This window comes from Acinonyx jubatus, chromosome E3 (genome assembly GCF_027475565.1).
Source record: "Acinonyx jubatus isolate Ajub_Pintada_27869175 chromosome E3, VMU_Ajub_asm_v1.0, whole genome shotgun sequence".
NCBI lineage: Eukaryota > Metazoa > Chordata > Mammalia > Carnivora > Felidae > Acinonyx > Acinonyx jubatus.
In genome coordinates this window covers 36,341,409-36,356,992 of record NC_069398.1, presented here as the reverse complement: position 1 = coordinate 36,356,992, position 15,584 = coordinate 36,341,409, and the positions used below count along the sequence as shown (strand labels likewise).

General features: G+C 38.9%; 1 long non-coding RNA gene across 1 annotated transcript; it reads left to right on the top strand.

Moving 5' to 3' along the window:
* The first annotated feature begins 5 nt into the window (after positions 1-5).
* On the top strand, positions 6-14,049 carry LOC128313661 (uncharacterized). The gene is made up of 2 exons (XR_008294662.1): positions 6-154; positions 9,759-14,049. It is a non-coding gene; the product is annotated as an uncharacterized LOC128313661 (long non-coding RNA).
* Positions 14,050-15,584: the final 1,535 nt, after the last annotated feature.

Here is a 15,584-nt window from a genome sequence, read left to right as displayed (position 1 = left end):
CAGGCTCATTTCTGGGAAGAAACCCTGACAGAAATTCAGAGGAACGGGAGCTGCATTCCGTTAGGACATGAATACATGAAATGCTCCTCTCAGGACGTTCTAGAAGAATGAGCTGGGACCCACTTTCCGAGTCCTGCTGGAACCAGAGACCGAGGTAAGGGCACAAACTGTCCCCCACATCATACATGCTTTTTAAAAAATTTCATGGTTATTTTTCCAACCTAGTGAAGTGATTGAAAACTACAGAAAACCTGGTAGGTCCCTGTCATTAACCTTATGTTATCTTTTAGTGTAAATTCCAGTGAGTAAAGATACAGTGTAATATTAGTGTCAGGTGTACAATATAGAGCAACACTGCCACACGTCACCCGTGCTCATCCCAGGTGCATTCTTAATCCCCAGCAGCTGTTTCACCCATTCCCCATCTCGCTGTGGAAGCCCTCAGTTTGTTTCCCAGTTAAGAGTCTGTTTGTCACTGTCTCCCCCCCCCCCCCCCCACCTTGTTTTGTTTCATTTCCACGTGTTACTCAAATCATCTGGTATTTGTCTTTCTCTGACAGGCTTATTTCACCCAGCATAACATTCTCTCTCTCCATCCACCTCGTGGCAAATGACAAGATTTCATGTTTTTACGGCTAAATAATATTACATTCCATACACTACATCTCAGTTTATTCATCAGTTGATGGATGTTTGGGCAGTTTCCGTAATTTGGCTGTTGTAGAAAATGCTGGTGTAAACATCAGGGTGCATGTATCCCTTTGAAGAATTATTTTTGTATTCTTTGTGGAAATACTTCGTAGTGAAATTGCTGGATCGTAAGGCAGTTCTATTTCCATTTTTTTTTAATGAATCTCCATGATGTTTTCCAGAGTGGCTCCACCTGTTTGCATTCCTGCCCACAGTGCAAGAGGGTTTCTCTTTCCCCTTATCCTTGCAACACCTGCTGTTTCATCATTCATTGATTTTAGTCATGCTGACAGATGTCATGTGTTATCTCATTGTAGTTTTGAATTGTGTTTCCCTGAAGATGAGTAATGTTGAGCATCTTTACATGTGTCTCTTGGCTCTGTGTATGTCTTCCTTGGGAAAATGTCCATTCATGTCGTCTGCCCATTTTTAATTGGATTTTTCATTTCTTGGGTGCTGTATAACTTTATATATTTTGGACACTAACCCTTTATCAGATGTCATTTACAAATATTATTCTTGTAGGTGTTTTAGTTTTGTTGACTATCTCCTTGGTGACAGAAGCTTTTTATTTTTATGAAGTCCCGTTAGTTTTGCTTGTGTTTCCCTTACCTCAGGAGATATATCTACAAAGACGTTTGCAGACAAAGTCAAATAAGATACTGCCTGTGTTAGGTATCCTCTGGGATTTTTATGGTTTCAGATTTCACACATAGGTATTTATCCGTGTTGGATTTATTTTTGTGTATGTTGTAAGGAAGTGGTCCGTTGTTGTTTTTGTTTTGTTTTCCAGGTTGCTGTCTAGTTTTTCCAAAACCATATGTTGAGGAGACTTTTTTAAAGTTTATGTATTTATTTTTGAGAGAGAGAGAGAGCATGCACAAGAGGGGCAGAGAGAAATGGAGAGAGAGAATCCCACGCATGCTCTGCACTGCCCTGAGATCATGATCTGAGCTGAATCCACAATCACACGCTTTGGAGCCACCGATGTGTCCCAAGACTATCTTTTTTTTTTCCATTGGATATACTTTCCTGCTGTGTTGAGAATTAATTGACCATATAGGTGTGAATTCATTTCTGGGTTTCCATTCTATTGATCTCTGCGTCTGTATTTTTGTTGTTTTTGTTTGCCGGTACCATACTGTTATATTCAGTTCAGCTTTGTAATATAACCTAAAGTCTGGAAGTGTGATGTCTGCAGCTTTAGTTTTCTTCTTCAAGTTTGTTTTGCCTGTTTGGGGTCTTTGTCGTTCCATACAAGTTTTGGGATTATTTGTTCTAGTTCTTTGACAAATGTTTTTGTTAGTGTGATAGGTATTTCATTACATGTGCAGATTGTTTTGAGGAGTGTAGACATTTTAACAGTGTTTTGTTCTTCCCATCCATGAACATGAAATGTATTTCCTTTTCTTTGTGTCCTGTTCCATTTCTTTCATCAATGTTTCATAGCCTTTAGAGTATAGGTCTTTCACCTCTTTGGTTAGGTATATTCCTGGTATCTTGTGGTATTTGTGAACCTGTCAATGGGATTGATCCCTTTCTCTCTGTGTTAATTCATGATTCGTGTATAGAAATGCAATACATTTATGTACATTGATTTCTGAATATTGTGACTTGTCAAATTCATATATCAATTCTAGCAATTGTTAAGGGAGTCTTTCATGTTTTTTATAGAGCACATCATGTCAGTTCCAAATAGTGAAAGTGCTACTTCTTCCTTGCCGATTTAGATGCCTCTTATTTCTTTTTGTTGTCTGATGGCTGTGGCGAGGGTTTGCCGTACTATGTGGAATAACAGTGGTGAGAGGGGTCATCCCTGTCTTGTCCCTGACCTTGGAGGAAAAACTTTCAATTTTTCCCCATTGAGGATGAGATTAGTTGTGGGTTTTTCCTAGATGACCTTTATTATTTGCAGGTAGGTTGAGTATCCATGTACTTTGCTGAGGGTTTTTATCATGAATGGATGTGACATTTATCAAATGGTTTTCCTGCATCTGTTGAAAGCATCCTATTGTTCATATCCTTTCTTCTACTCCTGTGGTGCATCATGTTGATTTGTGAATGTGGAACCACCCTTGCAGCCCAGGAATATATCCCTCTTGATTACGGTAAATGATTCTACTAATGTATTGTTGACTTTAATTTGAAGGTATTTTAATGAGAATTTGTGCATACATACTCATCAGGCTATTGGTCTGCAGTTTTATTAAACATTTTTTTAACATTTTTTAAATGTTTATTTCTTTACTTAGAGTACATAAAAGTGAGGGAGGGGCAGAGAGACAGGGAGAGGGAGAGTCCTGGCCATGCCCCACACTGTCACGGCAGGTCCAGTGTGGGACTGGAACCTACACACCGCAAGACAATATCCTATTCCGAAATTAAGAGTTGGACAGTAAACCAATGAGCCACACAGGTGCTTCTGCGGCTTTAAGTTTTAGTGGAGGCTTTATCTGGTTTTGGTATCAGGGTAGTGATGGCCTCATAAGATGAATTTGTACGTTTTCCTTCTTTTTTATTTTTTGCAATAATTCGAGGAGAATACACATTACCTCTTCTTTAAATGGATGGTAGAATTCATGAGTGAAGCCATCTAGCCCTGAACTCTTGTGTTTGGGGGGAGATTTTTTTAATTACTGATTTGATTTCTTTCTGTTTTCAGATTTTATGTATCTTCCTGTTTCAGTTTTGGTAGTTTGTATGTTTCTAGGAATTTGTCCTTTTTTCTCAGTGTCCAATTTGTTGCATATAGTTTTTCATAGTATTATTCTATTTTGTTCTATTCTATAATTATTCTAATTATATTTTTGTGGTGTCGACTCTTATTTCTCCTTTCTTATTTGTGATTTTATTTACTTGAGTCCTTTCTTTCTTCTTTGTGAAAAGTCTGCCTAGGAGGTTTTCAAGTTGATTACTGCTTGCTAAGAACCAGTCCCTGGTTTCATTGATTTGGTCTAGTGTCTTTTTGGTTTCTATATTCCTTATTTCTGCCTTAATCTCTATTATTTCCTTCCTTCTGCCATTCTTCTTCTCATTCCTTTAATTGTAAGTTAGGATTGTTTGAGATTTTTCTTGCTCTTTAAGGTAGGCTTGTATTGCTATATACTTCCATTGTAGACTGCTTTTGCCACATTCCAAAGGTTTTTACCAGTGTATTTTCATTTTCATTTGTTTCAGTGTATTTTCTCAGTGATTTCCTGTTTGGCTCATTCATTTAGTAGCATGTTATTTAACCTCCCTTTATTTGTGGCCTTTCCCCCCTTCCCCCCTCCCCCCCTGCTTTTTTGTGGTGGACTTCAAGTTTCCTAGCTTTGTGGTCAGAAAAGGTGCTTGGTCTGATCTCTGTCTTTGGGTACCTCTTGAGGCCTGATTTGTGACCTAGAATGTGATCAATTCTGGAGAAGGCCCCATGTGCGCTCGAAAAGAATGTGTACTCTGCCATTGTAGTATGGAGTGTTCTGAATATATCTGTTAAACCTGGCTGGTCCAGTGTGTCATTCAAAGCCATTGTTTCCTTGTTGATTTTCTGTTTACAGTTTCTGTCCATTGATGTGAGTGATGTGTTAAAGTCCTCTATTATCGTTATATTATTATAAATGAGTTCCTTTATGGTTGTTGTTAAATGTATTATGTACTTGGTGATTGCATGTTGGGTGCATCAAAATTTACAATGATTGGATATTCTTGTTTGGCTGTCCCGTTTAGTATGAGATAGTGTCCGTCTTCATCTCTTATTATAGCTTTATTTATTTATTTATTTATTTATTTATTTATTTTTATTTAAGTCTTAGTTGACATACAGTGCATTCTCGGATTCAAGAGTAGAATTCGGTGATTCATCCCTTACATACAACACCCAGTGCTCATCACAACAAGTGCTCTCCTTAATACTCGTCCCACATCTAGCCCAGCGCCGACCCATCTCCCTCCATCAATCTTCAGTTTTTTTCTCTAACATTAAGAGACTCATGTGGTTTGTTACCATTCTTCTCTTTTCCTGCCCCCTTCCCGATGTTTTCATCTGTTTTGTTTCTTACATTCCACATGAGTGAGATCATATATTTGTCTTTCTCTGATTGACATATTTCACTTAGCATAATACATTCTAGCTCCATCCACATCGTTGCCAATGGCAAGATTTCATTCTTCTTGAAGCTGAGTTATATTTCATTGTATATACGTATATATGTATATATGAACATAGATATGCGTATATATATGTGTATACACTCACACACACCACAACTTTATACCTTCATCTATTGATGGATACTTGGGCTTTTCCATAGTTTGGCTACTGTTAATGCTGCTATAAATACTGGGTGCATGCAATGTCACTATTAGGTATTTTTACCCAAAGGGTACCAAAATAGAGCCTGGTTTTAAAGTTTATTTTTCCTGATATAAGTATTGCTACTGGTTTTCTTTTGACATTATTGGCATAATAAATGTTTCTTCATTCCCTCTCTTTAAATCTGCAGGTGACTTAAGTCCAAATAAGGCTTTGTAGGCAGCATCTAGATAGGTGTTGTTTTTGTTTATTTGTTTTGTCCATTTTGACGCCCTATCCAATGTCTTTTTATTGGAGCATTTAGTCCTAGAACATTCAGAGTGATTATTGATAGGTATATATTTAGTCCCATTCTACTAGTTGTTTTGCCATTGTTTCTTGATGTTTTCTCTGATCCTTGTCTGTAACACTTTTAGTCTTTCATTTCCACTCAAAGAGCCCTATTTAAATATTCCTTTCTTTTGACTGGTAGTACATTTCTTTACTTCTTTTTAATATTTCTTCTTTTTTAAATTTAAGCCCAAGTTAGTTACCTTATAGTCGAATACAGTTTCAGCAGTAGAATTTAGTGATCCGTCAAGTACAAAATATACCCAATACTCATCCCAAGTGCTGCCCGTAATGCCCATCACCCATTTAGCCCATACCCCTATTCAGTAACCCTCCTGAAACCCTGAGTTTCTTCTCTGTATTTAAGAGTCTCTTAGATCGTTTGAATCCCTCTCTGTATCTTATTTTTGCTTTCCTTTCAGTACGTTCATCAGTTGTATTAAATTCCACAGAAGAGAGAAATCATATGATCTGTGTCTTTCTCTGACATATTTTGCTTAGCATAATAAAGTAAGGTTCCATTCACGTTGTTGCAAATAGCAAGATTTCATTGTTTTTGATCGCCGAGTAATATTCCATTGTATGAATATACCACATCTTCTTTATCCATTCATCTGTCAATGGACATTTGGGCTCTTTGCATAATTTAGCTATTGTTGATAATGCTGCTATAAACATTGGAGTGCATGTGCCACTTCGAGTCAGCATTAGTGTATCCTTTGGATAAATACCTAGTAGTGCAATTGCTGGGTCTTAGTGTAGTTCTATTTTTAGTTTTTTGACGAATCTCCATACTATTTCCCAGAGTGACTACACCACTTTGCATTCCCACCAGCATTTCAAAAACATTCCCTTTCTCTGCATCCTTGCCAACATCTGTCCTTTCCTGAGATGTTAATTTTAGCCATTCTGATAGGTGTGAGGGGGTATCTCATTGTGGTTTCGATGTGTATTTCAGTGATGATGAGTGAGATTGAGCATCTTTTCATGTGTGACCATTCTGGATGTCATCTTTGTTAAAGTGTCTCTTCATGTCGTCTGCCCATTTCTTCACTGGATTATTTGTTTTTTGGGTGTTGAGTGTGATAATTTTTTATAGATTTTGGATACTAACCCTTTATCTGATATGTCACCTGCAAATATCTTCTCCCATTTCATTCAGTTGTCTTTTAGTTTTCCTGATAGTGTCCTCTGCTGTGCAGAAGCTTTTTATCTCGATGTATCAATAGTTCATTTTGGTTTTTATTGCCCTTGCTTCAGAGACATGACAAACAAGAAGTTGCTGTGGCCAGGATCAAGGAGGTAGATTGCCTGTTTTCTCCTCTAGGATTTTGATGGTCCCTTTCTTACATTTAGATCTTTCATCCATTTTGAGGTGTGTGTGTGTGTGTGTGTGTGTGTGTGTGTGTGTGTGTGTGGTTTAAAAACATAGTCCAGGTTCATTCTTCTCACTGTCCAGTTTTCCCAGTACCATTTGCTGAAGAGACTTTTGTTTTTCCATCGGATATTCTTTCCTGCGTTATCAAAGATTACTCGGCCATATGTTTGAGGGCCCATTTCTGGGTTCCCTATTCTGTTCCATTGATGTCTGTGTCCGTTTTTGTGCCTGTACCATACTGTCTTGATGATTGTGGCTTTCTAATACACCATAAAGTCCAGAATTGTAATGTCTCCAGCTTTGTTTTCTTTTTCAACATGACTTTGGCGATTTGGGGTCTTTTCTGGCTCCCTACAAATTTTAGGGTTGTTTGTTCTAGCTCTGTGAATAATGCTGTTGTTGTTTTGATAAGGATTGCATTGAATGTGTCGATTGCTTTGGATAGTATTGATATTTTAACAATATTTGTTCTTCTAATCCATGCGCATGGAATGTTTTTCCATTTCTTTGTATTTCTTCAGTTTCTTTTGTAGATGTTGTATGGTTTGTTCCTTTATTTTTTTAATGTTTATTTTTGAGACAGAGCGACAGAGAGACAGAAAGAGAGCACATGAGCAGGGGAGGGGCAGAGAGACACAGACTCGGAAGCAGGCTCCAGGCTCCGAGCTGTCAGCACAGAGCCCATTGCGGGATCGAACCCACAAGTGAGGGATCATGACCTGAGCTGAAGTCAGCGCTTAACTGACTGAGCAACCCAGGCGCCCCTCTATTGTTTTAAGTGTACTGATCTTTTACCTCTTTGGTTAGGTTTATCCCTGGGTATTTTATGTTTTTCAGTGCAGTTGTAAAGTATATCAATCCTCGATTTCTCTCTGCTGATTATTGGTGTATAGAAATACAATCAACTTCTGTATATTGATTTTTATATCCTGAGACTTTCCTGAATTCCTGTATCACTCCTAGCAGTTTTTTCATGGAGTCTTTGGATTTCCATGGAAAGTATCATCTCTGCGAAGAGGGGAACTTTGACTCCTTCTTGCCAGTTTGGACACCTTGTATTTCTTTTTGTTGTCTGATTGCTGAGGCTAGGACTTCCAACAGTATGTTGAATAACAGTGGTGAGAGTGGACATTCCAGTCGTGTTCCTGACCTTAGGGGGAAAGCTCTCAGTTTTTCCTCATTGAAGATGATATTAGCTGTGGGACTTTTGTATCTGGACATACTGATATTGAGGCAAGATCTTTCTATCCCTCCTTTCATGAGTGCTTTCTTTTCATCAAGAAAGGATGCTGCATTTTGTCAAATGCTTTTTCTGCATCTATTGAGAGGATCATGTGGTTGTTATCCTTTCTTTTATCAATGTGATGTATCACATCAGTTGATTTGCAGATACTGAATCGGTTGTGCACCCCAGGAATAAATCCAATTCATTGTGGTGAATAATTATTTGTATGTATTGTTGGACACGGTTTGCTAATTTTTGTTGAGAATTTTTACATTCAGGTTCATCAGGGAAATTGGTCTGTAGTTTTCCTTTTTGGTGGCCAAGCTGGCCTCATAGAATGAGTTTGGAAGTGTTCCTTCCATTTCTCTGGCTATGACCTCATCTTGTTCTTTCATTTGGGATGCATTCCTCTTGTCTTGGAATTTTGGCTGAGTATTTGCTTCTCTGTGTTACAAAAGCTCATTATGTTACCTGCCTGTGAGATGAATGGCTTTATGAAGAGGAGGTCATCTAGTGTCCAGGGCCTGACACATCAGGGAGTGTCTGTGGTGTGGGTTGCATGCACTGTTTTGTGTTCTTGCTGCACTATTCTTCAGGCCAGTTGTATGGGCAATGTATGGTCCTTGGCCAGAATGTGCTGAGTTTTATCTAGGTCTGCTCCGATCTGCTTGTTAAATGAGACTTGAAACGACTGCCACTCGAAGTGAAGCCCTGCAGAACTGTCTAGTCAAGAGAGGTGGTGTGGTCACGGGCTTCTGCTGCTCTTCTGGGGAAGGGGACACCTCCATTGGGACTGAGGCAAGCCTGATTGACCTAGAAGGCCAGTCTCACCAGAGCACAGGAATGTGGGGTTGGTGTAAGCAGCTTAGGCAGCCAGTGTGGGGATGGAACTGTTTCCAGCAGATGGCTCTGTGTTTATGCTGTGGGGAAGAGGAGGAAAAGGGCGTTACCCAGCTCCTCTGTCCTAGCTCCTTTGTCCCCTTGTTGTGAACATTGCCTCTCAGGGATGCTCTCCATGATCAGTGTATAATCTCCCCACTGTGTGCACCGGGAAATGTACAGACCACTGTTTCCATGCCATCTGCCTGCAAGTAGTTTGCTGCCTTCTCTCAAGGAGTAGGCCAGTGCTCCTAGGGCTATATCCCAGCCAAGCCTGCTAAATTTTGAAACGCCACATTCTTGGGGTGTCTGGATGGCTTGGTTAAGTGTCTGAGTCTAGATCCTGGCTCAGATCATGACCTTGTTGTCGTGGAATTCTCTCTCTGCCTCTAATCCTGCCCCTCCCTGCATGTGCTGTCTCTCGCAAAATAAACTTAAAACAAATTTAGTGGCATGGAATATCTTATTTAGGCAAGATTTCGTCCCTGAGGGGAATGGCAGGCGTCTATCAGTTACATTTCCAGCACTGACTAGGAAATTCTTTCCTGAGTGATTAAAGGTTACATTCCTACAGGAATGAAATTAGGTTTAGTGACATGGGGCCTTAGCATAAGTAACTCCATGATGGGCCTGTGATTTTTCTTAACATTCCAAACCCAAATGTTTACACATCCATTTTTTTTATTAAAATATAGCCCTAAATAATATTTTAGCCATCTACTGCCGGCCCGATGACCATATCCTGTAAAACTGTGACCATCTCCTAATCATAGATGAAGGTCAACTCTGTGGCTCTAAGATCTTTGTGAGTCTGTGTTATTGCTGGCCTTCTGAAATCTTTGACCCAGGGACCCCCCAGCCAGGTTGCTGAGCCATCACTTATGCACAGAAGCACCCTTTCGAAGTCACCTCTTCCTAAAGCGTTGTCTTTCCCTCTGGTACTTCTGGGTCTTACCCTTTTGTAGATCACATGCTGTGATGGACATCCCCTCCTGAAAACCTGTCAAAGTGGACCAGAGAAAGCTGCTTGCCTGTGACTGCCACTTCATGGTCACATCTTTTCCTTCTGAAACCCCTTGAACACCCTATCATTCTTCCAGTCTTTGAATATGTCTTTGATTTGGAAATATTTCATTCTCTTGTATTCCTGCTAAAAATATGCATGAAAATATTAAAGGAAGTATTCTTTACAATAAGTGAGCCAGTCAGAATGATCCATCTGTCTGTGCGTACATGTTTTTTTTTTGTTTTTTTGACAATGATCAGGCATGATATGAAGTACATCCTGTAAAATCTGAGTATCACTCATCATCTAGGATAACCACCTTTATGGAAAGCCATTCAATGACATGCTTGTTCAAGATCAGAAAAAACAATTTACATACCATGTAATACAGTGGTATATACATACATTATCTTAAAATATGTGAAGTAGATGTTTCTATGAAGTGTATATCATGCATTCAGTTTTCTGTACCATGAATGATATTATTTAAATTACACAATAGTAAGAACAAGAATAGGTACATGGCCATCGCTAGTAGCTAATACTAGAACTAGTCATATATTATGTGTTGAAAACATAAAACCATGATTACTAATAATCTGTTCATTCGTGATGGGTTTCTAGTTACCAGAAACATTGGGAAGATATTATTGAGTCTCCACATAGATCAGACTGTTTTCTGACTCTTGATGTCATATGAGTTGATACATGATCACAATCAGTATCCCGAAGAGATAGGGTAGTATTAACTAAAGTTTATATTTGTATTCAGATTGCTTCGGTTTGAACCTCTTCTGTCCCAGACTCATCCCAGCTGGCACATTACAGTCATCCTGTCTCTTTAGGCTCCACTTGGCCATGACGATGTTTAGATTTTTCCATATTTTTCATAATCTGCAAAGTTTTGAGGGTACATCTGTAGAATGTATTTTGTAGAATGATCCCTGGTTGGGATATGTCTACCGTTTGTTCAAATGCTTAGGCCAGAGTTACCGTGTTTTGGAGCAGAAGATCCAGAGGCATAATGCCATCCATAATTATCACTTCACATAAAGGTTGTTTACTCTGAAGATTGGGGTCTTTATGGTTCCGTACAAATTTTAGGACTGTTCTAGTTCCATGAAAAATGTTGTTGCTATTTTGATGGCCATTGCATTAATTGTGTCAGTTGCTTTGGGAAGTGTAGACATTTTCATGAAATTTGTACTTCTGATCCATGAGTATGGAATATCCTTCATTTCTTTCATCACTGTTTTACAGTTTTCAGAGTATAGGTCGCTCACCACTGTGGTTAGATTTATTCATAGATACCTTATTATTTGGTGTACAACTGTAAATGGGACTGTTTTCTTAATTTTCTACTGCTTCATTGTTGTTTAGAAATGCAACAGATTTCTGTACAATGATTTTGTATCCTGTGACATTGCTGAATTCATTTATCAGTTCTAGCAGTTATTGGACTGTGAGATCATGACCTGAGCCGAAGTCGGACGTTCAACCGACTGAGCCACCCAGGCGCCCCCATCTTACTTTTAGTAGGCACTTTTCTTTGTTCATCGAATTCTTCCAGGTAATGTGCTTTCTCCTTCAGCTGTTTGACTTTTGCTTCCTTTGTAGCTTTCACAGACCTCAATGCATTACGCTTGTCTTTCAGGGCCTTTTTATTTTCTGGAAAAAGAAAAAGGTGTTTTCTTGATAAATGTGCAGATGACCTGAGTCTTGATTTTGGTGAGCCAGAAAAAGGCAAGAACCATGAAGGCATGAAAGTATTCTTTCCCTTACCAATGCAAAGTCATTGCCATCATATGGGGATTTCTCCCCAACAGAAAATATAACTTCTAGTTGACAGTTATTGGACCTCAAGGGTCTTAGCTCTACATCCTCGAATTCAACATTTGCATCTTGTGGGTAAGGCAGATATGAGGAAAGACTTTCACGGAAAACTGATGACACAACAATTTGTACCTCACACAGCAAGATCGTGCATTGCAATGAACAAAGACCTTGAGGCATGAATATAACTAGAAGACAAAGATGGTGGAAAATAGTTCATGTCTAACAACTCATAAATGGCTTTCTTAGTGGTATACATATGTATGTGTGCATGTTTATCCCCCCATTCACATTGAAAACTCACTATTCAGCCTTCAGCGAGAAAGAGATTATGGAGCACCTGGGTGGCTCAGTCATTTGAGCGTCAGACTCGATTTTGGGTCAGGTCATGATTGTAGGATCATGTGATCCAGACCTGTATTGGGCTCCACACTGAGCGTGAATCCTGCTTAAGAGTCTCTCTCTTTTCCTCTGCCCCTCTCCCCTGCTTGCATGCCCCCCTCACTAAAATTAAAAAAAAAATCATGAAGAATAATTTAAACATATTTTTTTAAAAGGGAAAGGATTGTACACTTTGGCTATCACCCTTTATCTCTCAACTATATTTGCGTATTTTCTACATATCTTGGAGGGCAGAGTTGAATGATGTGATAATTACATAGTTGTGAAAATAAAAGATAACTCGTAGTCCCTGAAATAACAAAACTCATTTTGGCAGTCCCAGTAAAATTCCAACTCATTGGTCAGAAAGAGGTTTGGCTCCCAGAGGCCCACTCTCTACTGTGGTAAAGGGCAAGCAAATATGCTGTGCTCACTTCACCCAATGAACAAAAAGCCTCCCAAGCCAAATTACGGTAAAACTCAGCAGCCAACCCTTACCACTTCCTGATTCTTCACATTTCTTTGAGTTTGCAAGGTAGCAAGTGCACTTTGAAGGGTATCATTTAAAATTTCATTCAAGTGGGTGCCTGGGGGCTCAGTCAGTTGAGCATCCAACTTCAGCTCAGGTGGTCAATTCATGGTTTGTGAGTTTGAGCCCTGTGTCAGACTCTGTGCTGACAGCTCAGAGCCTGAGGCCTGTGTTGGATTCTGTGTCTCCCTCTCTCTCTGCCCCTCCTCCACTCACGCTCTGTCTAAAATAAACATAAATAATTTTATGTTTCCTTGTACTCAACAAGTACAAAAAGAGATCATACCATGCATATTTTCAGACCCCAATGCTATGAAACTCACAATCAACCACAAGAAAAAATTGGGAAAGATAACCAATACTTGTAGACTAAAGAACATCCCACTAAAAATTGAATGGAGGAATTCAAGCTGGTGCAGCCACTCTGGAAAACAGTATGGAGGCTCCTCAAAAAGCTAAAAAGAGAACTACCCTATGACACAGCAATTGCAATACTAGGTATTTATCCGAGGGATACAGGTGTGCTGTTTAGAAGGGACACATGCACCCCCATGATTATAGCATCACTATCAACAACAGCCAGTTGGAATCTCATTGGTCACAAAGAGGTTTGGCTCCCAGAGGCCCCCTCTCTACTGTGGTAAAGGGCAAGCAAATATGCTGTGCTCACTTCACCCAATGAACAAAAAGCCTCCAAAGCCAAATTATGGTAAAACTCAATATGGAAGAAGCCCAAATGTCCACTGATGGATGAATGGATAAAGAAGATGTGGTGTGTGTGTGTGTATGTGTGTATAATGGAGTATTACTCAGCAATCAAAAAGAATGAAATCTTGCCATTTGCAACTACATGGATTGAAATGGAGGGTATTATGCTAAGTGAAATTAGTAGTGAGAGAAAGACAAAAATCATATGACTTCACTCATAGGAGGACTTTAAGAGACAAAACAGGTGAACATAATGGAAGGGAAACAAAAATAATATAAAAACAGGGAGGGGTACAAAACAGAAGCGTACACATAAATATGGAGAACAAACAGAGGGTTACTGGAGGGTTTGGGGGGGGTGGGCTAAATGGGTAAGGGGCACTAAGGAATCTACTCAAGAAATAACTATTGCACTATATGGTAACTAATTTGGATGTTAATTGTAAATAATAAAAACTATAATTAAAAAAAATTAATGGGTGAAAGAAGTTAAAGAGAAAATTAAAAAGTACATGGAAACCAGTGAAACTGATAACACCACAGCCCAAAACCTCTGGGATGCAGTAAATGTAGTCATAAGAGGAAGTTTATAGCAATCCAGGCCTTCCTAAAGTGGGAAGAAAGGTCTCAGATACACAACCTAACCTTATACATTAAAGAGATGGAAAAAAGATCAACAAATAAAAACCAAATCCAGCAGAAGACAAGCAATGATAAAGATTACAGCAAAAATCAATGCTATCGAAGCTGAAAACAAAAACAAACAATACCCCCCCCCCCCAACATACAAACAGTAGAAGAGATCAATGTAACCAGAAGCTGGTTCTTTGAAATAATTAATAAAATTGATAAACCACCAGCCAGTTGGATCCAAAAGAAAAAGGGAAGGACCCAAATAAATAAAATCAAGAATGAAAGTGGAGAGATCACAACCAACACAACAGAAATAAAAACAATAATGAGAATATTATCAGCAATTATATACCAATAAAATGGGCAATGTGGAAGAAATGGACAAATTCCTAGAAATATATAAACTACGAAAACTGAAAGAGGAAGAAAGAAAAATTGAACAGACCCATAACCAGTAAAGAATTAGTAATCAAAAATCTCCCAGAAAAACAGGAGCCCAGGGCCAGATGTCTCTCCAGGGGAATTCTATCAAACATTTAAGGAAGAGTTAATACCTATTCTCTTGAAGCTGTCCCAAAAACAGAAATGGAAGGAAAACTTTCCAAACTCTTCCTATGAATCAGCATTACCTGGATTCCAAAACCAGACAAAGACCCCACTAAAAAGGAGAGTACAGACCAATTTTCATGATGAACATGGACGCAAAAATCTTCCATAAGATATTAGCCAACCAGATCCAACAATACATTTAAACTTTATTCACCACGACCAAGTGGGATTTATATACCTGCAATGCAGGCTGGATCCATATCAACAAAACAATCAATGTGATTCATCACATCAATAAAAGAAGGGACAAGAACCACATGATGCACTCAGTAGATGCAGAGAAAGCATTTGACAAAATACAGCATCCTTTCTTGATAAAAGGATTCCACCAAAAAACTGCTGGAAATGATCCATGAATTCAGCAAAGTGGCAGGATATAAAATCAACGCACAGAAATTAGTTGCATTCTTGTACACAATGAAGCAACAGAAAGAGAAATCACAGAATCAATCCCGTTGACAATTGCACCAAAACCCATAAAACACCTAGGAATAAATCTAACCAAAGAGGTGAAAAATCTATACTGAAATCTATAGAAAGATTATGAAAGAAATTGAAGATGACAAACACGCAAAGACGAAAAACATTCCATGCTCCTGGATAGCAAGAACAAATATTGTTAAAATGTCCATAGTACCAAGCAATCTACATATTCAATGCAATACCTCTCAAAGTAACACCAACATTCTTCACAGAGCTACAACAAACAATCCTCCAATTTGTATGGAACCAGAGAAGACCCTCAATAGCCAAAGCAATCTTGAAAAAGAAAACCAAAGTAGGAGGTATCACAATCCTGGACTTCAAGCTGTATTACAAATCTGTAATCATCAAGACAGTATGGTACTGGCACAAGAACAGACACTCAGATCAGTGGAACAGAATAGGAACACAGAATTGGACCCACAGATGTATGGCCAACTAATCTTTGACAAAAAGAAAGAATATCAATGGAATAAAGACAGTCGCCTCAGCAAGTGTGCTGGGAAAACTGGACTGTGATATGCAGAAGAATGAGTCTGGACCACTTTCTCACACAAAAAGACACTCAAAACGGATGAAAGACCTAAATGTAAGATAGGAAGGCATCAA